Source organism: Rattus norvegicus, chromosome 11 (genome assembly GCF_036323735.1).
Source record: "Rattus norvegicus strain BN/NHsdMcwi chromosome 11, GRCr8, whole genome shotgun sequence".
In the NCBI taxonomy this organism is placed as follows: domain Eukaryota; kingdom Metazoa; phylum Chordata; class Mammalia; order Rodentia; family Muridae; genus Rattus; species Rattus norvegicus.
The window spans coordinates 90,530,061-90,558,057 of NC_086029.1; the positions used below are offsets into that span (position 1 = coordinate 90,530,061).

At 41.3% G+C, this 27,997-nt stretch overlaps 1 long non-coding RNA gene across 2 annotated transcripts; it reads left to right on the plus strand.

The window, feature by feature from the left end:
* Nucleotides 1–309: 309 nt before the first annotated feature.
* On the plus strand, nucleotides 310–12,425 carry LOC134480929 (uncharacterized). 2 transcript variants are annotated; one of them, XR_010055972.1, is made up of 5 exons: nucleotides 310–431; nucleotides 8,851–8,958; nucleotides 10,040–10,192; nucleotides 11,343–11,507; nucleotides 12,172–12,425. It is a non-coding gene; the product is annotated as an uncharacterized LOC134480929 (long non-coding RNA). The 2 variants fall into 2 exon arrangements; XR_010055973.1 differs by lacking the exon at nucleotides 10,040–10,192.
* The last annotated feature ends 15,572 nt before the right edge of the window (nucleotides 12,426–27,997 follow it).

Consider the following 27,997-nt stretch of genomic DNA (forward strand, 5'->3'; position numbering starts at 1 on the left):
TCTTCTTGTAGCAATTAGTTTTGCTCTTTTCTTGGTTTTGACCTTTTTAGGCCCAGAGGCAGCATTCATACATTGGCACCATATGCAGCTCCACTGAGAACGATTTGGAAATATGTCACCATGCTTGTCCATGTCATCTGTGCATGCCTTCAGCTAGCCTGGTGCTGGCTCTCTGACTGACCACAAGGCCCCATTTACTGGAGCAGGGTGACTATCTGGACTTCATCCAAGTGGCCTAGTAGACCTTGAAGTGAAGGGCATGTGCTGAAATTCCTACCCAGGGCAAGAAAGTAACTGCCTGACCTCCAACTAGACAGTAGGTGGGTATTTTTCAGACTCCAGAGGGACTGCAGGACTCAGGAACAGGAGGCCTTGTCTCTCCTCAGGAGGAAGAGCTGAACATCAGAAGGAGGAATGGAACCACTAGCAAGGTGGGAAATGAACACAACTCACTATGGTAGGCAATGTTCTCAGTCAAGGTCCACTTCACTCTGTGTGGACATGGAGGCTGCTAGAGGTGGAGAAGGTAATGCAACCAAATGGACAGGAATTTCATGCCATCCCAGTGTCCTGAAGCCGCCTAAGAGACTCTGGTTAAGGGAACTGAACATCTAGTCATTTGCTTCCAGATTAGAGAAGCTAGAAATAACAAGGAATTTTAGAATTTCTAGCTAGAACAATACCTAGGTTTTCCTCTGCGCCTGCTTCTGCTGTGAAGGATTTTGCCGACAGCCATTTTCCTATTGCATTTAGTCCCTGGAGCAGCTTTATGAGGTAGAGGCTGCCATAATTCTCGTCTTAGAGACTGTCTATGAAAGATGTCTGTGGAAGACGGATGTGTCTAAGGGACTTTTCCAGGGCTTTTGGAAGACCACATGTGTTCACATCTGTGAATCCACTGTGGAACCTGTGAGCTGCTCTACATACGCCAGTGATCTGCTACTCCACCTGTTCCCCTGTAGGTTTTTGTTTCTCTGCCTGGCATGACTGTGTCTAAGGTAAGATCTGATGAAGACAGGAAGAGACCATGTTCCTCCGTTAAAACCACTAGGGGATGGGGGTGAGACAGTGAGAGGATGATTGTAAAATAGTGATGTTGTGGGAGGTGCCAGGGGGCTGGCTGGAATAAACTGAACAGGAGAGGAGAATCTGTTTTGGGGTGGGGGTCAGGAGAGGAGTCATCTGTGGTCCTCTGGAGAAGGTTGCTGAATCCTGAGAGATCTATGCTGCCCCATCATTTTCTTAGTGACTGGTCACTACACCATCAATTCTTTATTTCATCCACTTATTTCTTATTCTTTTCTTGACACATATTAATCTGAGTAATGTGTTGGAAGTTCACAATGAAAACAGCTCTGCCAGTCCAGTTTGGTCATTTCATTCTAAGTCACGTAAGCTCCCAAGAGCATTGTTATTGGTTTATGAACAACAGGCCGCTAGGACAATGAACCTTGCTGTTCATTTCTGTTTGGATCTCTCCAATAATTTTTTTTTCATTTCTGCTAATCAGAAGATAAAGGCAAATATTCTCCAATTTCTGCCTTCAGACCCATTTTAGGTCCTTGAAGCGTCACGCTGAGCTGGACTATTTGAAATCTAGGACAGAACACCAAAGAAAAGCTATAATTTTCAGATTTGTCTGTGGGTAATGCTTGTGATAAATGCAAAGCACTAGGGGTTTGCTTGTTCACAATGGAAGGGTTTTTCACATCACCATGCAAGAACTGAAGGAGGCACAAGTGTCCAGAAGTGATGTGTACCGCGAGTGCCCAGAGCCAAGACTCAAGATGGTTCATAGGGTTTCCCGACAGGGAGAGGAGGAGGGGAGGAAGAAACCAAGGCTGCTGTGGCACAAGAGTTCTTACAAGTGCTGCTCCCAAAGAAGTCAGACAGTCAGTGTTCAGTTGGCTCCTCCCAAGAATCCTTGTAAAGACTACTTCTTCCTTCACAGAACTGGCTGTGTCCAGTCTTCAGTTAAGTAGGCTCAGTGCTGAGGTTCTTAGCACTCAAAGTATGGAATCTTCCAAAACTCTGTCATACTCACCGAGCTCATGAAGTTGATGTATGAAACTGTGTATTTCCAGTGAAAGGCATTGCCCACCAGGACCAGACTTACAAAACTCCATACAACAGAGCTGCCTTGTTGCACAAGGCCACCCTGGAAACGAACCCTGAGTTAGATGCTTGCTTGTTAAAAATGGATTCTTAGGAAGAAGAATCCCACAAATCAGATGCCAGTTGTGTCGACCATATAACTTATCTACTCTCCCTGGGACTAGGGCTTCCCTTCCCAAGACAATGCTGGTGCATAGGCATTAACAACTTTCCCGTCTGTGATAGCAATTCTTTTGAGAACCTGATTTGTTTTATTTTTAACCTTTACCTGTGTTGTTGTTGTTTTGGTATGGTACTAGGGTCAAACCTAGGGCCTCAAACATGTAACAAACATTCTTCTACTGGGATGCTTTCTTAGTTCTTAACATAGCATGACTATTGTGGTGGTTACTACATTGCCTGAAGCATCACATTCTCAAAATGTCAGCCTTTAATGACTTTAGCAGTTCCCTCTTTCCTGGGTAAATAGCCTTCCAAACTTCAATGTCTAGTCTTTCAGCTTGCCTACAAGGTATAGATAATGGGTATCCTAGGCACAGAATTTAGTGCTGAGAGTTGTGGGGGCTGAGGCTTTGCCACCAAATTTTCTGGTTGATGTAGCTACAGATTTATCACATGACTTCATGACCTTTAGGAAACTAGTATCTTTGACATAATGACTGTGCTGGCCTCAGCAGCCGGGAAACTAAGTACCATGTTTGCAGATTTTTCTGGCAGCAGGGTAAGATCATGTGGTATCCATTTCATGTACTGATCAGAGAATGTCTGGCTTTTGCCTTTCTTGTGGTTTTGCTTCTCTTGTCACAATCTATGCAATTGTTTTATCCTTTTGAAAACTGTTCACACAAGCTTTGTTCCAGAAAGGGAACTCTGAGCTGAACAATGTCAACTTGCCTGCTGGCAATAAATTTCTATATATTAAAGGAAAAATAGCTGTAAATGTCTTGGAACATTTGAGAACAAAAATTTAATTCTTGGAAAGCTCATTAAACTTAGCCAAGTTTTTTTCTATAGTCCTATAGAAGTGGAATTTTCTAGGCTATTGGCTTTGTTGAGTATGTGGGAGACATGGTGAAGATGAGCTGGTAAAATAAGGGTGGAGAAGACTTCATGCACACACGGAGAGGGCTTTGAACACATGAGGACCTCATGCACATGAAGGGGACGCTACACACCTGTGAGGCTTCGTGTCTATTTCAAGTCATAAAGGGAGTGTAGGGAGAGCTGGAAGAGTACCAGAGAGTTTCTTACTGAAGAGGCAGTGTCTATGGATGGGCTGAATAGCAGCACCATTTCCAATCCTTGAGAATGGGAGGCTCTGTGTTTATGGAGTTTAGAAATGAGTTATTTCTCTGGGTTCAGAAACAGTGATCTCTAGCCTAAACAGATCATTGTGGAGAAGGAACAGCTAAGGTTCAAAGACAGTGACCTGGTCAAGACTGTTGCTCTTCAACACCAGGCTAGAGCAGAGTCCTGACTGGGCCTTTTCCACATCATGTCCTAATGCATGACACTCCACTGGCTGTGTTATCTTATACTTTGAATGTGCAACTGTCCTCCTCTCTCACCAAAACAAGATCTTCAAGAAAAGACCCAACAGATGTAAAATGTGGAGCTCACCAGATATATTCCAGGAGTATTTCCCACAGACTTGTTGGTGTGTTTTATTTAGAAAATGGTCCCTATACTAGAAAGAGAAACAGAACAGGAAAATAGTGACAACATAGACATGTATTCTCTATCAAATGATGACACTAAGTTATATGTTCTTGTTCTAGGTATAAGGCATGGACCTAGTAGTCCAGCAGGATGGGTCACACCCACAAAGCAAGGCTGAACTTCATCATAGGGAGACCTAGAGTCAACACTGTCTGGCACTTATGGTCAAGAGCTGGCTGATCACATCTGTGGTCAAGTTGGTTTCTCATCTTAGCTATTAGATCTTCTGAAAATCTCTGCGCCATCAGACTGGGCTACATGCAGCTATGGGGAAAATTCTCCTATGTGTGGCTGTTCCTTGTCATGAATCAAGGGAAAGTGCATGGCTAGCTTTATAGTCTAAGGCACTGGAGCTGGGTGAGCAGACAGCAATGTGCATCACGTCAAAGCAGCTACTCTGGAGCACCTCTGTTACATGTGTTCCTTGGCCAGATCGAAACACAACCAACAACACCTCCACTACTAAAAGCTTTTTCTACGGGGGAGTCTTCAGAAAGATGAGGCAGTCATTCAAATTCCCCTACGCCATACTCCCTCAGAGAAAGCTCAAAGCGATGAAAAACCTTTCAAATAATAGAAGGAGCTATCACAGTGACAAGATAGTCACTGATAGGGTTATTTTAAGAAATTCACCTGACTGGACATGTTCATTTTCCAGAGCTGTCATAACAGAGTACCGCAAATTCTGTGGACCAGAGAATAGAAATCCACAGTCTCACAGTCCAGGAGCCTGGATGTTGTTACAGAGGTGTGGGTGGATCTGTCACTTCCTGAGGCTGTGACAAAGGATTCTGCCCACACCGCTCTCTTGGCTTCTGGTGGCTTTCTGGGCATCTTTGTCATCACAGTGCTCTGTCATCACCCTTACCCAGCAATTGCTGGTTCTCTGTTCACATTTCCCCCTTGTTTAATGACATTGCTCATATTAGGTTAGGTCCCTCCATAATGACTTCATTTTAACTCAGTTACCTAGATCCTATCTTGGGGGGTTAGGATTTACAAAACTGAGTTTTGAATGGATATAATTCAGCCCATAACCCTGGGGAGTGAAAGTCAGGCAGTGAGTAAGTAGATTACCCTCTGTCTGCAGACAGAAGGCCGAGTGCGTCCTCTACTTGATTCTGGTGAACTGGGCTACCATAGTCATGTTCTAAATCTACTTTAAGTATGTTTTAACCTTGTGACATATTTGACTTTTCAGGGGATCTGTTTTCTCGTGAATAAAACTAGAATCATAAAGGCTTCCTCAAAAGGTTATTCATTGTGTCTCCAGCATGACATGTGTTAAATATGCTAGCATCTCATTGTAAGTCTTAGGGTTTTACTGCTGTGAAGAGACACCATAACCAAGGCAAGTCTTATAAATGACAATATTAAATGGAGCTGGCTTACAAGTTCAGAAGTTCAGTCCAGTATCATCAAGGCAGGAGCATGGCAGCATCCAGGCAGACATGGTGCAAGAGGAGCTGTGAATTCTACATCTTCATCTGAAGGAAGACAGTAACAGACTGGGCATTCCCCAGGCAGCTAGGAGGAGGGTCTCTAAGCCCACCCCCACAGGGACACACTTCCTTCACACCTTCTAATAGTGCCACAACCTAATCCGAGCATTTGCAAACCATCACACTGATGTAAGATATCTTCTTGTAGTATGGTAGGTGAAGTCTGAGATCAGGTGGTGCTGGCTGCTAGGCTTGGTAAAGCAGTTAGATCAATTTGTCTGCTGCGATTGTTTTTGTGAAGAGCTATTTGAGTTTGAAGCTTGGAAATGGAAAGTAACCAGTCAAAAAGCTTTTTAAATTGACAGCAGACAAGCTCTCTGGTAATCCATCACCTCAAATCGCCTACCCCAGATCACATCCTGCTATTTTTTTCCCCAATGATTTCACCAATAATGACTTCTTTTTAACTTTCCAGTTGGCTTTTTAAAGGGAGATGATTTATAAATAAAAATATCTTCTATTCCTGACCTTGAAAGCCACATGAGATTTGATTTATTATTTTAATATGTTGCCCTTTTGCAACACATGTTTGGAATGTATACTGGGAAAGGCTTGGGTCAACAGCTCTGGCATAAGGAGGTGGAAGGCATTCTCTGGACACTCACTCTCCTCCCTTTACAGCTGAAGAATAGAGAAGTTACACTGTTACCCAGGCGCAGTGCCTGAAGCAGGTCATGGGGTCCCATTCCATCCCATCCCATGCTCAAGTCATTCCTGGGTCTCTGTCTTTGTTAAAAAGACTAGACCAATAGTCTGCTTTGGTATTCCCTAGCAAAACCATAGGAAGACTGCCCCATCAGTCTGTGGCCTCCCTCTCTCCTCTATAAAGTTCCCATTCCAGCATTCCAGGATCTGAATCTGGCAACCAGCTGCAGAGGATGTAGGGCCCTGAACCAGCCAAAAGTGAACACAGAGAGACGGAATGGCATGTGGATTAGTTCTTTGTCAACCTGACACAAGCAGAGACATTCAAAGTCCTCAGTTGATGAATTACCTCTAGCATCTTGACCTGTAGACAATTGTGCAGGGTATTATTATTATTATTATTATTATTATTATTATTATTAATTAATGGTTAATGTGGGAAGGCACTGTGCTCTGTACCACTTCTAGGAAGGCAGTCCTGGTTATATAAGAAAATTAATTGAGCAAGCCGTAAAGAACAGGCCAGCAAACAACACTTCTCTGGGGTCTGTGCTTCAGTTCCTGCCTCTGGGTGTCTGCCTTGAGTCCTGCCTTGACTTCTTTTCACAGTGTACTACAATCCATAAAATGAAATCAACCTGTTCCTCACCAATATGTCTTTTAGTCCTGGTCTTCATCACAGCAATAGAATAGGACAAACTCTGACAGAGGTGCTCTTCCTTTCCACCTAGAATGAGCAACCGTGATAGCAGTACACAAGAAGTGAGTAAACCATCCTGTCAGCACTGACTGCTTTGTGCAGTGCTCCTCTAGTAATGGAGTGGCTTCAGGCAATTTACATCAAACTAAACTAGTTTACTAAGCTTGTGGCTTCACTAGGAGTGAAAATAAATATACTAAAACAGTATGTTGCTGTGGCTATGAAATGAAACAGTGCAGGCAGAGTGTTCATAGAAGTCTGGTACTCAGGGAAGGCTACAACAGTTAATTTAGTGCTTCCTAGTCAAAGCTACTAAAGCAGTTTTCCATAAGAAAGTGAAGTAGACCATAGGTTCTAGCCTGTCCCAGGTCTGTTGGATGGTGGCCTCATTCCCCACAATATAGGTACATACTCAGATGTACAAACAAGTCAGGGGTTCAAAACAGTCCTAGGCACATGGGAGGCCAGCCTCAATTATGTGATGAGACTCTGTCTCATAACCACACGGCCACACAATGCAACAGACACAACAAAACAACGCCAAGTATAACATCAGCAACAAACAATAATGCCAGTTTTAAAACCCACACATGGGCTTTGGAAGCCCACGGATCGTAATCAAGAACCAGAGACTCTCCTTTTAAGGTTCTACCTTATCAGTGATTTGGTGAAATTTTCCATTCACCTAACAGTCATGGTGCTGTATAGACATTCCTCCAAAACGGACTGAACCATCACACAGCAAGAAAGACTCTAACAGCAGCTTGAAATAGAATGAGGATAGGAACTTAAATGAAACAAATAAATTGTCCCTACATTCTACATTAATTCAGAATCTCTTAGCAGCTATTGAGGAAAAGAAATGCAGCACCTCATTATGATTCTATAAAGCAAGTAAAGGCCAAGTGCAAGATGCTAACAATCTCAAATCCCGAGGAGGAGGACTACTCTGCTAGCTCTTGGCAAAGCTGCCCGTGACCTTGAGGGCACCCTTTAAATAGCAGCCCCTTTGCAAATAAGAGTTCTGGGTTACATTATTCCCCAAGGTGCCCTGTGAGGAGTTTAAAAAAAGTGTCTGGTTGTCTAGTTGGCTCGTTAGTGCATTTTCAAGAGGCTTTAAAAACACACTGCTCCAAAGCTTAACAATCCAATGTGAGTTAGCACAATGCCCCCTTGGACATGGCTGGTACTGCCCCAGATCTTCATAGAAACACAGTACCGGGAAGGCTGTATTGAACTGTGATTTGATATAATGACAAACAAGGCTTTATGTTTGTTTTTAATGCTGACAGTCATTTCCGGTTTATGGTTTTCCTGTTGGATCCTCTTTCTGGCTCTTATGTATTTATGATTCTCAAAAAGATGGTGGGGGTAATGTTTGGCAAGGAACTTGATTTCTGCTATTCCAAGGTATCCAGTGGCAAGAAAATGCAGTTGTCTCTGCGTCATGGTAGGAAGAGATTTACGTGTCCTGATGTAAATGTCACCCCCTTCCACTGTACATGACTGCTTTCTGCTTTCTTGGTTTACTCTTGAGAAACCTTAGGTGCACAACTGACCCACACAAGGATGGATTCTGAGAATTCAAACATAGGGATTCCTTTAAATTGGCCAACAGAAAGGATCAGCAAGAGTCATTTTATATATGTCTGTACACATCTCAGGCAGACACCATATCTCTGATTTTACTTTTACTTTTTATTTTATTCACTAAGTGACCCAGGCTAGACTTGAAGTAATTTTGTAGCCCAGACAGTCATTGAACTTGCAACCCTTCTGTCTTAGCTTCCTGAGTACAGAGGACTATAGGACTGTGCCATTAGAACTCACAGAAAAATCATTAAGGAGATTTGATGACTTTTTAGTGTCTCTGATAGTGTGTGGAAGAAAAGGAACCAAGCAACTACTATTTTTTCATCAGGACTCCGAGAGTTTGTAGATAATCAGCATCCCCCAAGAGCTGTGGCTGACCCTACCTGAAGCATAGCTTCTGCTGGTATTTTGATAACATAACTCATTCCTTTATAGATCAAATATGTATTGACTATCTCCCTAGCCACCATATTCTACCCCAGGATAGGAAGCTTTGAAAACACAGTAATGATTCTAACTTATATTTAACTGCACATAAGTGATTATGGCCATGCATGATCTTCTTTTTCCTTGCAGAGCCAATGGCTTCTGTTACTGTGCTTTGTTGGCTCCCAGGGGCTGACTTCATGAAGAACCACAAACTTGTCTTCTTGTCATTTGGAAATCTAAAACCTTGAAGTCAAGGTATGGCAGGTTTTGTCTTCTTTGGAAGGAGGGACAGATTGTTCATAGTGAACACTGTGGAAGAGACACTGACCTCAAAGATGATGGCATTAGCTGTGAAAGGAGGGAGGGAATATCTTGGCTGAATAAACAAAGGTGGGGATGACTGGCAGCCCCACCACAAGCATTCTGCTTGTAGCATTAGTGGGAAGACAGTGTTCTGGATTCATCTCTTGGGTATAAAGTGCTCTGCACTTCTACAAGAGTGACAGGACTGCCAGGGTCACCTATGATGCAGAGACTCTTATGTTTCTGAAGAAGTCTTAGACCATTCGTTGGTCAAGTCAATGCATCTCAGGCAGCTTCTTTCTTCAAGATACAAAATTCCAAGTAGACACTGCACTTTGATTGACTGACAGATCTCAAATAAGTGATGTATTGTGATAATGAGGAAGGCAGCTCATTCATGTGTGTTTGGATGCGTGCAAGAATAGAGATGCAGACAGTGGAAGTTGGAATGGCAACACTTCACATGCATGTGTAGACTCTGCTAATGTTTTCCTTGACCAAAGACACAGTGGGTGAAAAAAATCACTACCACTCAAGCATCTGCAGTGGCTCAGATGTGTAGACCAACAGATTTTTAAAATATGTAGTCTTTACATTTTTCAAAATTAAATATAATCACATTATTTTTTTTGTCATCCGTTTTCCTCCTTCCCTTTCCTTCCATGTACCCACCTCACTCCCTCTCAAAGCCATGCCTTTTTTATTGCATGTTATGCATGTGTATACATGATTAAATGCATACATATAGCCCAGTGAGTTCATTTGGTGTTGATTATTGTATGTGATCTGAGGACCGCGTGGTTAGAATTGAAAAATGTGAATTTTTGCTTGATGCTTGCCTGCAATGAAGAGGAAACCTGATCATTTTAAATTGAGATAATGGCTTCAGCTATTTAAGAGCTAAAAGCACTGTGGAAGTTTCTCAGTCAAATAATAGCAACTTATAATAAGCAAGAATTTAATGCTTTTTAAAAGACTTGTCCCTGGAAGACAGATTTATTCAGTGATTTAGCTCATTACTTTTAAACTTTAGCTTGAAGCGTCCGGAGGTCTGAGGCATCCTCACTGAGAACACATGATGCACTGGCTACCTTCATGTCAAGTTGACACAAGATAGATTCATTTTGAAGAGAAGAAGACAATCAATAAAACACCCCCATCATCCATTGTCCTTTGACTGAGCCTGGTGGGTGAGCCTGGAGTGCATTTTTTGATTGAGATTTATGTGGGAGGGCCCAAATCGCTGTGAACAGTGCCACCCCTGGGCTGGTGCTCTTGGGTGCTTTAAGAAAAGCAGTTATCCAAGATATGGGAACAAACCACTAAGTAACACCCCTTCATGGCCTCTGCATCAGATTCTGCCTCTGGGTTCTTGCCTAGTCTTCTCAGTCATGGACTTACACTCTGGAAGGTGAAATACATGCTTTTCTCCCCAGCTGGTTTGGATCAGGCTGTTCTACCCTAACAATAGAAAGTCTGACTAAGACATGGAAAGCTCGCTCAGTGCAAATGCTTTGGGCAAACCATATCTGATAGCTGTTTATTTCCTACACCTGAGCAAGTAGCAGCCATGGCGTTTCACCAAACACCTCCTGTTCCTTCTTTAAAAGCATGTTAAAAGTGCCTAATGGGCTCTGGCACATTTTCACTATTATGAGACATCAAAATGGCACATCCTGATGTTTGCCTTGACTAGGGACACTTTAATGTCTTACGTTTCTATTTGTCATCTTGAATTGATATCAGGATGGGATAGGTCATGACTACACTCTGATTCCCAATTATAGTTTAAGATGCACATATCCATTCTTAAAATGTGTGAAGCAATGTGTGAGGTCAATGATTAATACATTGGCAGCAGTTAAAAATCTTTCTGCGGGCTGGAGCGATGGCTCAGCAGTTAAGAATACTGGCTGCTCTTCCAGAGGACCTGACATCAATTCCCAGCAACCACCTGGTGGCTCACCAACATCTGTAATGAGATCTGATGCTGTCATTCTGGTGTGTCTGTAGAGAGTGGCAGTGTGCTCACATGCATATAATAAATAAATAAATCTTAAAAAACAAACCTTCATGCTAGGGCCAATGGGATTGGCTCAATGGATAAAAGTACCTGTTTTCAAGCTTTTTGACTAGACTTCAATCTCAGAACTCATATTCTGGAAAGAGAGAATTGACTCTTCTATCTTCTGACCTCCATACAATATCCACACCATGGACGCTCCTTCACCTAAATTAGCTAATAAGGAAAAATTCAAGCCCAGTTCCCTAGTCTCCACTTTGCCAACCTTCACAAATCAATGGGACTTAATACATATTTATGCTTCATTTACTAGGTGGAAAGCCTCGAAAACAGAAGGAAAGGGAACTGAGCCATGGACTGCATCAAAGTAAACTATCACCATGCCTACAAAGTAACTTCAAGGATCAAGAGACTTACATCACAAATCAAAACTAGATAAAGAACTCCGGCAAGCGAAGAGAGCGCAGTTGCGTAGTAGGTATGTAGAGACCAAGGAAAGTTCAAATTGAGGATGGCAGTCCGTAAGCAGAGTTTGTGATAGGCAGGTGGGGTCATCAGAATGAACCACACTATCCAGCTTGTGGAGATGTCAGAGCACACTGTGTTGAAGACCTGAGAAACCTGCTTACCTCAGAATGGACACAGGACCGAAGGAGGGCAGTGTTATAGACGGAGGTGGCTGAGTTAGGAAGGTACTGAGTTCTGAACAGAAACATATAAATGTCCAAGCTATTCGTTGGCATTGACCTAGGAGGCAGGGCAAGAAGGAGGAACGAAATAGGAAGACAATAAGGGACAGACAAGGGATAGCAAAGCTCAGTCAGGAGCAGGCATGAGGTCTTACATGGTACTGCTGCTTGGATAGAGCAAACGGAGCAAGCCTCCTGAGACAGAGCATCCTGTCCTGCAGCGTGATGCAAGCTTCAGTGGTCAGAGTAGACTGCCATTTCTGCTGAAGTCCCTGTGGCAGGTCTTAGAAAGCACACTTGTGAGTGTACAGATCCATGCAGTCTGTGCCGGGTTCTCCCTGTACGATGCTATGTGAGCGTGTCATTGCTAATATTGATCTGAGGCTTTGTGGCTCCTACGGTCTTAGAAAGATTCTGCTTTTTAATAGACCTCTGTGTTCTTTCATTTCCCAGCTCAGTGGCCAAGGACAAGAAAGGGGTAAAGAAGGAAGCCAACAAGGGTGTAACTGTACAAAAGATACAGGACCGGGGCTTCAGACTGCTGTTGGCTCTTCTAAACTTGGCTTCTTTATTGGATCTTGAAAACTACTGTCCTTGGACAATACACTGACCTTAGTTTCGTGATTCAGCCATTAAAGTGTCCTTGAGAGGCCACTTCCTTTCTCTTGGTCCATATTTCCTTTCTAAAATAAAAGGTATAAAACTGATCTTTAAAGTTCCCCTATTTGTCCTTTGCATGCTTTTAAATAGTATCTGGCAAACCATCATCTAGATTTTTATATACATCTTATGAGGGATTCAAATAGAAGGAGTTTTCTAATGCTTAAATATAGAATTAATATATGTCACTTAAAAATATATTTGAACAATGCAAAAGAACAAAGTAAAAAGTAAACTTCTTGCCGCCTCCTCTCTCACCTGGGACAGCCGCTGTCAGTTCTCTCTGTCTCTGCCTCTCTTTCGGTCTCTCTGTGTCTCTGTCTGTCTGTCTCTGTCTTTTCCTTTGCCTCTCTGTCTCTGTTTCTTTCTCTCTCTCTAGCAGTTTTTGTAGAGTCACAGCTTTATATAACGTGCTTGAGCTCTATATCTTACTTCCGGACTCTAGAATAGGGGCCGTCCCTTGTTAGGTATGAGGGGCTGGTGTGTTCATCCCCCCTCTTACGTCTTGATGGTTTTTATCTCACTGCTTTTGGATCACATCGACAGTTGTCTTCAAGCACTTAATTCACATGACTAAACTCCATTTCACGATTTAGTACTTTTAAACAACTACTAATTTCAATGACAGCAGCAGAACTTTTTTTTAAAAACAAAATCTTAACATTTTCTTTCTTCTATAATTATTTTATCCTATCTAAATGGGTTTCGTCCAATATTCTCTGTCACAGTTGAAAATGCATCTTTATGTGCTTATATAATAGATGGACTATTTTAAAATGAACAGCCAGAATTAGTACTGTAATGAGTGTGTATATATTATTTAATGTTGAACCAGGAAGCATGGAATTATTAATGTCGTTACAGGAACAGATGAAGGGGGATTTCCACGTATTCCTGTCTAATGAATTCTCTCTAACTCAGTCTCCACACTTCCACCCCTCTGCTGCTGCTGCTGCTGCTGCTGCTGCTGCTGCTTCTGTTTTCTGTACCTTTTACTTTACCTTCTTTTCCAGATTGCTGAAAGAGCGCATCTCCAGGACTGCTTTTCTCCTGTGAGTGTGAAGGTGCTCCACATGGCTTTTGTGCATACAAATTATCTGAACTTTGTTTTTGTATTTTACTGATGCCTTAGCAGGCAGAGTTGTCTGTCCAGATCCTTCACCTCTCTCTAACATGGGATGTGTTGATTGTCTCTGAACACCCAAAAAGTTCCTATGCTACTCTGTCTTGTTCCTTCATAATGGTGACTCTTCTTTCGATGACACTTGGTGATCCCTTTGTGATGAGAGTTTTTCAAGGCACCCGTCATGTGTGTGTGTGTGTGTGTGTGTGTGTGGTTGCTTTTATTGGTCCTTCTCAACATGCAGTCCCTCTCTGCAGGGGCCAAGGTGGTAACAGCGAGAGGCCCACATGTCCGAGCAAAGGATTTGCAGGCAAATGACCTGAACTCAAGTCTTGATTTTTTTTTTTTACCATCTCTTATTTCCCGGCTGTGAAATCTTGTAGGATATTTTGTCTTCACTTAACCAATTTTGTTGCCTACCTGAACAAAATGGCAACAATTTCAGTGCTGCCCTTTTCCCCATGGGCCATCTGTGGTGGTTTTATGGTGAACAACTGAGAGTAAAATTGTTTTGCAAATCGAGGGGCAGATATTAGAACTAATAATATTGTGAGGCATGGAAATGATGTGGTATTGTTAAAGTGTTGGGATTTTTCTTTTCCCTGAACATTTCATTACTCGTCACTTCATCTGGATTTGTAGGTATTATGGTGAGGTTATCCCTCCTCCAACCACTTAGGGCAGGATTACAGTTAGAGTAACTGGCTCCTTGATACACAACAGACAGCTCTATTGAGCATTGCTGTCTCAGTAGCCTCTAAGATGGCTATGATAAGCAATACATGACCTACCCCTTTATCCTTCTTAGACTACCGCTTTATTACCTGGGAGTAGAGATGGCATACATACTAATTTATTTTGAATCTGAAAATTCAATCAGTCACACGAAATGTTTAATTTGGACCATGAGCCTGAATGCTTCTAGGAATTTTGTTGATTCTATATGGAGTTAAAACAAAATTTAGCTTCCTAACGTATACCTTGGAGAAACAGCATCCTGTACTAGAGCAGGAACTCACAAAGCATCATTTGAGAAAGAACTCTCTAATCACAATCTGATCTGTTCTCTAAATGTAGAAAATGATACACTGGCTTCAGAAGGAACGTACATATGGTTATTGAAATGATTGGAAATGGGGTCAAGCCATTCTAAATTCACTGCACAATTCTAATAGAAGTGACCATGCTCCTAACAATCTTTCAAACTTCTGGTGGAGAGTGAAAATTGTCCCTGCACTCGGAATACTCTAGACCCACTGTTGAATGGCAGCAGAGAGGTGGCAAAATGTCCTGCTTCAGAGCTGGTTGGAACTGCTAGCACCATCCATGGGGTGCTCACAGCACTAATATGTAACAGCCATGGCTGCTCCTCCAGCAGAGACACAATGAACGAGAGTCATGTTTGATTTGGATGAAGGACAGACTGTTCTTGAATCTGAACCTCATTTTAATCAGGAGACCAGTTCTTGAAGTTGAGTTGGAAATCGAATCTAACAACCCCAGTTTCCTCAGATACTGAGGAAACAGTAGTAAACAACCTGCTAGACTGAAAGAGCTTGAAGGAGCTCGAGACCCCATATGAACAACAATGCCAAGCAACCAGGGCTTCCAGGGACTAAGTCACTACCCAAAGACTATACATGGACTGACCCTGGACTCCAACCTCATAGGTAGCAATGAATAGCCTAGTAAGAGCACCAGTGGAAGGGGAAGCCCTTGGTCCTGCCAAGACTGAACTCCCAGTGAACGTGATTGTTGGGGGAGAGCAGTAATGGGGGGAGGATGGGGGAGGGGAACACCCATATAGAAGGGAAGGTGGAGGGATTAGGGGGATGTTGGCCCAGAAATCGGGAAAGGGAATAACAATCTAAATGTAAATAAGAAATACCCAAGTTAATAAAGATGAAAAACAAAACAAAACAAAAAAACAAAACAAAAAGATAATCAAATATGAAAAAAAATAGCTAGTCCTGGGGCTGGAGGTGTGGCTTAGTGTTGCCCAAGCTTAACATAAAGTTCTGGGTTGAATTTCCAGCATTACAACAACTGAACTGAAATAATTGCAATTTCTTGACACAATTCAAAGAAGTTTTAATGAACTCTCACTTAGTGGATCTTGCTGCATTTTTCTTTGCTATGTGGATTCTTTTTTAATGGATTTTTATAATACTTATGCAGTTCAGGGGTTTAAAATGCCTGAAGAGGTCTTTCACCTCCTTGGGTAGTTTATGTCAAGATATTTTATGTCTTGGATGCCATTAGAGAAATCCACAACTAGTCAAGATGCAGAGAGAACCTACCTGTGGGGTAACTGGACTCCACTGATGCAGCTACAATACAAGGCCTGAACCCAAGACCCTGGGAACATCATGGAAGAGGGGGCAGAACGATTGCAAGAGCCAGAGGACCAGGAAGTCTGTGAGATTGAGCTTTCTAGCTATGACAGAACATGTACCCAAGGATTCCCAACAACCTGACTTCCTAAAGAAGATCTGAGCATTCTAGAAACAGTTGACATGTCAAAATAGATAGAAGTCTCACAGAGATTCATTGCTAAATGAAGAACTACAAGCATTTCACAACTGCTGAGGTGGAGAATTAGTTTTACCTAGAACTAAGTCTCCCGATTGGTTATCCAATGTTGTGTTAATCCCTGGAAACATATGTGCACACAGCACTCAGTGGACCCAGCAAGTTGTATTTATAATGTTCATTCATTTACATGTGTATGTAACAGTGACGGTAAAAGAAGGGGTAGCAATGAATTTGGAAGTGACAGAATACAGGGGAGATGGGGGAAGGTAAAAGAGGCAGGTATGATATCATGACAATCTAATTATAGACATAAGACATAAAGACAGGTAGTGTCTTGGCTTGTTGGAGTCCCCCAACCACAGTGCATTAAATATTAGGTATCATTGAGAGCAAAGTATTACTCCTAGCCATGGGTAAGACTTAAGAAGAGAGAGGCTTAAAGTATGTGCAAAATCGTGAAGAAAATAGAAATGCTCAGCTCAGTGGGCTCACCAAGAAGACGGTTCCCAGATGATTTGGATAGAATTTGAATGCATCTCGAGAAGATTCACATATCGGGAGCTTGACCACTAGTGAGGTGATGGAATGATGGAAGGTGAGGGAACTCTTAAGAGGTAGGGCCAAGGTGGGAAGCTATCAGAAGGCTGAGAGAGCTGTCCTACGAAGGGATTAAGGTAATTCCTGTGGGATCCTCTAGCTCTATTGAGGGTTCATAGTTATAAAGAGTGAGGCTTGAGAATTGCTCTTGACTTACTTTTGATGTTGTGATCACATGGTCCTACCACTGCCTTCTGTATGAATTGATACTGTCCCTCAGACCCTCACCAGAGCCTACACCAGGCAATTTGGACATTCATTCTTCAAATTTTATTCAAAGAAGCTTCTTTTCTGCATGAAGTTTTCCTGCCACATGCATTTATTTTTATTTTATCATACAAACAGAAAATGTACCAACCCAACCACGAAGTGGAGCTATTAGACTTGTATCATGTCCCCTTAAGGGACTGTCCAGACAGCGGTTTCAAGTGATAGAGACCTGCCCTGTGGCTGACAATCAAAATGATGTTCTAACTGTTGGTAGATTTGACTTTCTGACAGTGACAGCAACCACTTTTAGACGTACTGTGAGTCTATTCTGAGATGTAGTATGAATTACCTTCTTCAGTAGGGGAGCTGCAGGAGAGCTGCGATGGGGCTGTAGGACTGATTTTTCTTCAGCTTGGGACCTTCAATAGGAATCGGACTAAAGCCACCAGAAGTCTCTCTACCACAGACACACTAATAATTTTCAGTGTAAGCATTCACTCCCTCTGCAACAATAAGTAACACCACACACACACACACACACACACACACACACACACACACACACACACACACTAAACACATTGTGTCCTTAATATATTCCAAATCTTTTCAAGACTTTGTATATAGTGTTGCATCTAATCATTACCATCCAGTTACAATGTATTATTATTATATATTTAACAGATAATGTGTGACTACTATGTTTATTACTAGTAAGTAATATGTTCAAAACATTATAGCTAGTGAGCTGGGGTCTAGAGTTCTAATCCAGGTGAGCCTGGCACCAATATCTGAAACTCTCTGTTCTTCTGCCTCTTTTCTTTATGAAAATTAATAGTCGAAGTGCCTTAAGTAGCCTGGCTGCCACCTAATATAACTCTGAGAGTTGGAGGGTGTTGACGATAAAGTAAAATAATATTATGATTTCCCTGTCATGGATAACTGACAGCTGTGCTCCATCTTGCCTTTGGAAGTAAAATTTTCTTATTAATGAGCGAGAGGTAGACATTCTCAGCCCCGCAGGGAAAAGCTTCCCAGTCTGAGAGGATTCCTGTCAGTTTTGGATAGAAGAAGCTTCTGGAAGTCAATTCAAACTGTGGCTGTGCCTTTGACACACTTCTCCAGGAGTCAAGGTCAGGGAGGGAGTGGGATGAGGACTGCCAACTCTGTTTGGACTCAGAAGAATGTATTTAACTTTATGGCCCTTTGAGAACGTGAATAATTAGAAGTGAGTGTATGAGCATATGTTTTTCCCAAGGAAGGATTTTCTGATTGTGACTTCTGGGCATCCATGATGCTTAAGCATTTTCTTGAGGAGTGGCCACTTCGAGCCTGATTAGACTTTAAAAGATGGAATCAGGAAATAAAGATGTCTGTCTGGGACTCCTTGAGACAATGAGAAAAATAAACATAGTTTTACTGGGCCCAGAGGAACATGTGAGAGGCTCTTCTCTGTCTGATGTTTACAGCCACCTGAGATGAGCTTTGGATTTTCAAACAATTGGTTGTCTGAGTTCTGAGCTGATTTTCACTCTCTTTGCTTTTCTACTGAGGACACTTCTATGCACAAGGCTCGGGTGCATTGTCAAATTAGACTCTAATGAGAATGTTTCCAGAAGTTTCTGAAAATATGTTCCAGAAGACTATTAGGGACTCCTAAATCTTGTCTTACTACATAGTCAGAATGTCCCATAAACATAAGGGCTGGTCAAAGACAGATCTCTGTCCCAAGGACACCGAGTTTGAAAAATATACAATTGGGTTTAAGACTATGACCTATGGGTTTGCTGATAATCTAATCCCTGGCTGAGAAAGTGGGGACAGAGTGCTGGAAGTGACAGCCTGAGAGTAGTTGTCACTCAAACTCTTCCTTTTTAGTTGTAGACTACCAGGAAGTTACTTGTAATTCACTATAGACCTGACCATTGCCTTGGGAAGCAATTGCTTAATTGCATTGCTGAGGATGCTTGGATGCAGTGTAGGACTCATGAGGTAAGCAGCCCCTGACAAGGAACAGGAATAGTGATCAATGAACAGATTCCGATCCCATATTTCAAAACCTCCCCTTAAAACATGATGGCTAAGACCCTAGCTTCAAGGAAGCATGATTTCTTCTGTGAGGAAGTTTCTTACATGGGGAAAAGGGAGAGATGCAGAGAATGGATTTATAGATATTGATAAAACCTCACTCTCCTAATACAAGCACAGACTTGATACCTGAGATCTCTACCAAGAAGACAGAGTCAACATGCTTTCTTCACACCCATACAGTGGGCCACCAAGGACACAGGATGTCTGAAGTTTCTTCAGAAGTGGATAGGAGAGATTGCCAAGCATACAATGTAAAAGTAACCCAAGGATACAGACAAGAACACAGAAGAAACAGACATTTTAAATAATTAATTTTTAATTAACATGCTCGTGTATGAAGTCATAGGCTGTAATTCCAAAACTTGGGGGATGGAGGTAGAATAATTGTAACTTTGACACCCAGCTTGGGCCATAAGCTGAGACCCACCTCTTTCCATCCTTTCTCTCTCTCTGTCTCTCTGTCTCTCTGTCTCTGTCTCTCTCTGTCTCTCTTTGTCTCTTTCACTGTGTCTCTGTCTCTCTCTGTCTGTCTCTCTCTCTCTCTCTCTGGAATGGAAAACATAAGACGGAACACAGAACTCTTAGGAATAGAATATAGAATCACTCTTTGGGAATTAAATCTTCTATACGCAGTTTATCAGGTAAAAGTTACTTCCTACCACATCTGATAACTTGACTTCAGCTTCTGGGATGCTCATGGTGGAAGGAGAGAACCAACTCCCTTAAGTGGTCCTCTGACTTCCACAGGTACAGAATTGGTCATAAATCTATATACATAAACATACACATAGACAAATGGACTACCAAATAAATAGGTATAATATTTTTTAATTATAATTTTCTTCATTTGGAAGAATTTCTTACATGTATACAATGAAATATGTTTATATCTATTTCCCATTTCTTTTCTCCAAATTTCCTCATATCTCACCCAGTAACTTCATATCAGTTCTCTTTTCTCCACTTTTGAAATCCACTAAGTTCGATTACTGCTGCCTATGTGGACATGAATATAAAGCCATCCACTGGAGCATGGGCAGCCCATCAGTGTGAATACCCTTTAAAAACAAACAAGCAAAACAACAACAACAATAAAAAAACATTCTCCTCCCTTTCCTAGTAGCTGTAACCTGCCAATAGCTCATTAATAAGGATTGGAGCTTAGAGATCATCTGCCCTAACTACACCAGAATTTTGGTTGGCTTGATTTTGTGCAGGTAAAGAGAGCTACTGGCTATGGGTTCATAAGACGGTAAGGACATCATGTCCAGAAGACTTCACTGTATAACTCCCTATCCTTTGGCTCTTAGATTCTTCCTGCATCCTCTTCCAGAATGTTCCTCTCTCTCTCTCTCTCTCTCTCTCTCTCTCTCTCTCTCTCTCTCTCTCTGTGTGTGTGTGTGTGTGTGTGATATAAACCTCTCCCATCGAGGGATTAACACTAGGTCTCTCATTCTCAACATTCTGACCAGTTACTACTGCTTACTACAAAAAAAAAAAGAAGTTTCTCAGACAAAGGTTGAGAGCATGCTGGGACTACAGGTACAAACATAAATATTTAGAAGGAAACTTGATACCTTGACTCTATAGGGAAATAACAGTAGCAGGTCTTATTCAACAGCTTATGACCTCCCTATCTAGGGGCTGTTAATCCAAATCACAATACCAGGTATGAAATTTCCACCTGTGGAGTGGGTGTTCAATCCAGTCAGAAAAGAATTATCTCACAACAGGCGTGCTCTATTCCACCAATAGCCCCTTCTTGCCAGACTGCTGGGTAACATGGCATGTAGGCTCAGGCACTGGATAAGACCATTGAAGTGTTTTCTCTCTAGCAGTCCAAATACCACATTCTACTTCTCTGAAAGCAATATTCTCTTCTTTTCCCTACTAGCTGCAGGGAAAAGTTATCCAGTTGGTTTGAGATTTCTTTATGTCCATCAGCCACAGCATGCTGTGTCCAACAATGTGATCTTACCAGGAAGGTTTTGCAGCTGACGCTGGGCAATGGCAATAACCTGTGACGTTTTGGAAACCACTTCCCTTGATGAATAATATGTAGATAGGTATTCCATGCTTTAAAAAGCAATTTTCATTTAATAACTCCTATCTTCTAGGAATGACATTGTGTATATGAAGGGTAATTATGTTTGAAGTATTTTTGAGTCATATTTTGAAATTAATTTACTAATTAGTGGTCTTTCATAAGGATATTATGTATCCTTAGGATATATATATATATATATATATATATATATATATATATATATATATATCCATCCCAGACTAAGGAGAAAAAAGAATGAAAAATGAAAAATAAATATATATATAGTTTTAATCCATTTTCTGCCCCTCCTTTTCCACGCCCCATCCCTACCCTCATCCCCACTTAATCTTTTAATCTTATTTCCATCTCTTCTTTCAAGTCACGTGTATTCTACATTCTCTCCAGTCATGGCTTGTGATATAGTTTTATGTAAAATAAAGCAACATAAAAGAACTAGAAGATGAAATCAAATAATTTATCAGAGGGTGATAGGAAAGTAGACATATAAAAGTTGGCAAATGCAACATCTGACAGGAAGTAATAGAAGACTAAGAGAAACTATGAGAAAATAGGCTTGGCACTACATGTCGTAGAGGTGAACAATAAAGAACGGAGGAGAGATGAGGGCTAGGATTCAAGACCTGGAAGCTGTGAGCTTTCATATTGAAGATTCCATTAAATGCTCAGCTCAGTGATTTAAAAGCATCCCATCACTGCAGGTCTCTGTCTGGACCTGGTACTTTCACATCTGTGGCACCTTAAAATAAACAAAGAAATGGAGAAGCACACACACACACACACACACACACACACACACACACACACAGTGGAGTACCAAATGATTTTATTCGAAAGCAAAGTTATGTTACAGGCCAGACACAAAAGACAGCATGTGAAAGGGCAAGTGAGAGTTCCCAAACAACTCCTGGTTACTGCCTGTGGTTTCCTTCTGTTAGTCCAGGAAGAAAAGTTGGTTGTAATGGGTGGAGTGTGGGTAGTTTTGTTTTGATGGATAGGCTTGGATTATGCAAGCCTTTATTCACTAAGTGTTCTTTCCCGTGATGCATTAATCATATACCAGTCAAATTGTAAATAGCCCTAAGGTAGTATATAAGAGTTGCCTGGTTGTGTATGTACCCAGAGCTGGTACATGCAGGATCAGCCCATTGGCCCTGACTTGAGAATGTGTCATACTTTGGTCACAAAAGGGAGTTACTAAGAGTTTCAAAGGAGCTATAGGTAAGAGTGATCCCATTGCTTTGAGGTGCACATCTATTCGGATGTGGATGGCTGCTTCAGATTATGGAGAGCATTGTTAGAAAGGGGTGAGTAGCTCAAGTCAAGATGGGATCCCAGGCTGCTAGACTTATCTTGAAGTTTGATGCTTTTAACCTCAATCTCGGATCCTGGAAGAAAACCTACAACGTCTTCTTCAATAAACCAGAATAATCCATAACTGCATTCTAAATATTTGCTATTATGCCCACAGATAAGTATGGATTTCACTATTCAGCAAGGAAACTTCTCTTTGCAACTGATGGAAACCTTTACAGAAAAGCACAATCAGTCAGAGTCAGAGCTGTGGATCCCAGTCTCAGCGGGAACATCTATAAAATGACTCCCATACCTAAGACTCAGGGATCATTGAGGGATCAGAAGAATTATAAGAGCCACAAAATTGTAAGACTGTCAGAACAAAGTCTCCCAACATTACTGCCTACACATGAAGTGACTATTCACAACTCTAGGCAGGCCAACATGGGAGAGACAAAGTACACCAGGCCTGAACCCTCCACCAATAGCTATAGGCAACTAAAGAATTCTGAGAGCAAGGGAAATAGTCTTCCACAAGGAAGAGCGCACTAGATATCTAATACCGATCGGTCAGGTCTGAAAAACAGACACGTACAAACAACATTCCACAGACAGAACAGAGTGTAGCTATGTATTAGAAACACACACTCGCATACACACACAACAGCAACAACAACAGCAACAACAACAACAACAATAATTAAAGAAAAAGAGGCTATGAATTTGAAAGAGAGTGAGGTAGGTTATGTAAGAGAGAGTTTGAGGGGAAGCAAGAAAATGAGAAAATGATGTGATTCTGTAATATCTCAAAAAAGTAAAAACGAACAAACCAAAACATTCAATAAATTTCAAAAATCTTCTAAATGCTGAAGAGACAAAAGAGACTCAAAATACAAAAACAGATCTGTACCCTGGACAGGACCTCAGAATGACACTAGAAGTTTCAAGGCATAAATTTCTGGTTTTTAAAACACTGTGGAGAAAAATGATTTTCATCCTTGGTTTTATTTCTGAACTAGTGCGTGTAGCTAAACCCCACACCTCAGAGATGCTCCCACTCTTCGCTTCTAGAGCTCAGATGAGATAGTCCCTTTCTCTGTCCAGTTGAACAACTTCACAAAGTTAACAGCATACCAGGCCTCTCTGGTTCGATGCTGCATCCTGGAGGCTCTTCTAGTCCATGTCAGTAAACCATAGCCTGGTTTCCAGAACACAAGAAACACTAATGTTAATAAGGAAGCTTAGTCTTAATAATATAGCAGTTACATAGATTAATTCGCCTACAGTCCTTGACCATGACCTAATCTTATGGTCACTATAAGTTACAGGTAGACTGGGAAATATTAGACTCTGTGGATGTGCGGGAAAGAATATTCCTAGCAGGGCTGTCTCATGAATGGAAAGGAAATGACAGCTATTTGGTAGTCTCTGTCTAGTCACACCCACGGCCAAAGATGGGGACACTGGACAAGCAAGGATTGTGTCTGGTTTGGTTGTTAATAGTTTTTTAAAAAAAAGTATGTCTCCATGTGACATACTTCATCAAACAGCAAGCAAATGCAAAGGCTTCATCAAGTGGTAGGCGAGAAGTAGGAGGGGTGCAGGAAGCAGGAGGTAAAACAGCAAAGTTTGTCAGAGTAGTCTCATGGTCAAGAGAAAAAAACAAGCTGGGTTGGAGAAGGGGGATACAGGACACACTTTGAAGGGAAATGGTTCTAGGATGTTAAAGATTGTGTAGAGAGAATGCCTTGTACAATGTATGGAAGCATTATCTGTCAATAAAACGCTGTTGGTCTATTAGCTTAGGCAGGAAATAGGGAGGTGGAAGTCCCTGTTCAGAGGGGATTTCTGGGATAGAATCAGGCTTGGGAAGATTTGTCCCTAACGCTGATTGAAATGGCCACCTGAAACTGAGGAGAGGTAACTGACCACGTGGCAAGACTTAGAATAGGATAACCAGGTTAATTAAGTTACAAGCCAGTCAGGGAACAAGCCAGAGTTTATGGCCTAAGCACTTATTTGTAAGTAATTCAGTCTTAGAGTCATTGTTTTGGGAACTTGGCACGGGTAAAGCCTGTGGTTACATGATTATAAGAAATGATGTAGATTAAAGTATTGAGATTGTTTGGAACATTCGGGGAGAAATATTGGGAAATACATTTTTTTAAAACCAACAAAAGAAAAATAGGGCAACTTTTAACTTCAGAAGAATAGAGGTGTTATCAAGGAAAGGCATGGTCAGGATTAAACAGGACTGGCTCATGCTAAATATTACAGAGCTATAATAATGTAAACCTTAACAACACAACTAAAGGCTTAATATAATGATTATGGGAGATTAAAGAAAGACAGAACAACCCCAGGGAAGATATGTTCTCTTCTCTTGTGACAGTCAACAGAAAATGTGTACAATGGAGAAAATACATCACAAATATTATTCAGAAATAGTTTTACAAATGCTGGGTAGGTAACCAGAGAGCTAACTAAGTGTGATTGATGGGAACAGGACTGCTGGGCTGGAAGAGGCAAAGCAGAAATTTCCATGTGTTTTTCTATTAATATATGACCTAATTTAGAAGTATGCAAATGCATATATTAATTTCAGAAGTTAAAAAAATTGTTCATGTAACATACTTAAAGGAAATTAAAAGGCCTTTGAATTACAATAAATATATTCTATATAATATATACTATATATTAAGTATATAATATAGACACACTTTATACTGATTAACAAATTAAGGTATTTTTTCCTAATTATCTCTCTGTGAGTCAGTCAATGTTCTTAATAATATTTTTTAGTGACCAGAAATTCACTTCTGTAGGGGACCCACTTAAAATTTCAGAGCTATTGAGCCAGTGTTTCTCTGTGCAGTATACACCTATGAGCTAACTCTGTCTCGTGTCCCCTGGTCTGCCTGAGCCACACCAAGCCCAGCCACCATCCTGGCAATAGCAAATAACTCCTCCCCTGGAAGAAGTGTGTCTCTGTGGTTTCAGCTGCCTGACCTCCCCAACTTATTTACTGCACCCGTCAGACCAATTGCAGTCCTTTTTATCCAGAATAACCTGAAGCCTGACCTGACTCTTTAACTATGAGTCACTGGCTAGATACCTCCCCCGTTCTGTGTGTCTGTACTTATTATTCAGAAATACGAGGTTCTCGGAAGTTTAGTTCCTAGAAAGGATTTCTGCATGAAAGAATGAACTGAAACACTGTGGTTTTTCAGTGAGGGACCAGATCATTACAAAAGATCCACCACCCAGCTAAGCAAACACACACATCTCTACAGTATGTCCTAACTAAAAATATGTCTCCCAAGGGAGAACTCTGACTATACCCCTAGAGTTCTTGGTGGTCAACTATCTGGGGGGCCATATTAGCTTTTAATGGAAGTGTTGTATAGCAATTTCCTCTGAGACTAAAACATTCTGTCTGTCAGCGAATCTTCTTGAGCAGGAAAGTAAGCAACTAAAAATAGCTTCAGGAAGTCCCTGAAACTGACCAGTTTCACTAAGCCCCTCTCTGGCAGAGATATTGATAAAAGCTGAGAGTCCCTTTCAAGGAAGAAAGCTGAGCTACCATGAAAACTGTCAGAGGAGCCAGGCTGCAGAATGATACTGAGAACAGACCAGCTGTCTAGAAGAAGGAGAAACCAACCAAGTTGCCTGGGAGAACTTTCTAGAAGAGATCTAGATCAACTGAATCACTTGGAAAGGACACGCTCCAACTGTTGAGGTCCCCACATGCTGTGCACTGTACTCAATATACCCAGTATTTGTGCGCTATTATCCATTCATGGGTGGACATTAGTGATGAAGTTGTCCTTCCATCATTTATGCTCCTGAAAGAAACTCCTCACCTATTGGCAACAAGCAAAGAAACATATTATAAGTACTACCATTTTATTTTCAGAATCCATTTAATCATAGAGAAAAACTAAAGTCAAGGTCCCGGGCCCTAGGAGAGCTAAGGACTTCCCAGTAGCTGAGAAACATCTATAATAAGGACACAATTGCCTGAGTTCAGTCATCTCAGGAATAACTTGTAAGAGAGCAGTTTTCTTGAGTCCATACATCTCAAAGACAACTTTATCTTGCAGGCAGGACTAAAGTAAGTTCATGTTCCCAGGCCCAGGAACCTACTCCTAATCTTCTTGGTGAACACTCTCTCACTCAACCCCTTATGACAAAATACGACTGGACAATATTATGGTCCACCAACTCCCCCTTGCTTTGTGGTCTCATCCTTAAATATGCTGTGCAATTTCCCTTCAGGGTCACAGTTCAGCTTTTTTTTTTTTTTTTTTGGTTCTTTTTTTCGGAGCTGGGGACCGAACCCAGGGCCTTGCGCTTCTTAGGTAAGCGCTCTACCACTGAGCTAAATCCCCAGCCCCAACAGTTCAGCTTTAAAGTCTCTATTATGGCCCTAATCAATCAGTAGCAGCTTGATTATAATACATTTGTGTCACTAACCTGGTATTTGAGTTACGTTGGATTTAACTAACACGCCCATATTTCTGTAAGTAAGCCCAATAAAATTAAAGTTTCACCAAGATGGACGTTGGCGTTATCTATACTTTGGACTGTCATGGGTCCCTATCTGGGGTGAGTAGGCCACTATGTTGCATATCCCCAGGAAACATTTTGCAACATGATAGGAGGCGACCACCTACAACTGTAGAAGTTGAGATATGGGATTAACTTGAAAGAATTACCCAGTCAGTATGCATGCTAATGCCTAGAGTGTTCAAATTCTGAAAGTATTGCAGAAAAAGAGCCAAGCTCTCCCCACTATCTCTTGGGGAGCACTCAAGTGGAAATTAAGAATGAGTTCTGGTGGGCAAAGTAGTGATAGAACAGCAATCCTCATGGACTATCAGTGGCTCAGAAACCCCACTATGATGTTTCACACCCAGGCGGGAGTAATATCCTTTATATAATCATCTAAGATCTATTTTTCTATTCCGAGACTATCCTGGGCTCAGAGTTTCTCACCTTCAAAATGCCACTCCAAAGACCTTTTTATTTTCCTGGAGATTTGCTTCTCTAAGACAATAGATCTAGAGACATTGAATGCCGATGTGATTTCTAATCCATTCTGTTAGGTAATGTCTCATGACCCAATGGTGAGCGGTCAAGACCCTTCCCCTTCAAGGGAAAAGATATTTGAATACTCTGAGGAGAGATGTTTAACTTTAGAAAAATGGTGGATTATGCAGATAAGAATTTGTTTTTATAATTGTCAGATATATTTTTGAGAAAACAGCAAAGGTATTGGAGGCTTCTGTTTCGGAGAGTGAGAGAATACAACACGTAAGTTTCTGGTAAAGTTTTATTCCTTAGTTTGAAGCTCATCATAATTTTAAAGATATTGAGTCATAGAAGAACTTTTAGAAACATTCTTTTCTCCCCTTGTGAGAACAGAAGTCCCCTTGTTGTCTTTGTACAGCAATACAACCAAGTTTCAGGTCACTTGTCATATAATTTTTAATCTTTTTTCTTTTTACCTCCAGCTTGTACCCCCAAAGCTTGGAAACCCTTCGCTCTTGTCTAACTACTAAATTTACCATGATGTGTGTTTGCTTTAAGCCTTTCAAGAGTCAAACAGAAACAAATCAATGAACCAAACCTGTTATTGGGACATTTATTCACTTACCATGATTAGCCTAGCTAATGTTACTTGATAGGTTAGAAACAGT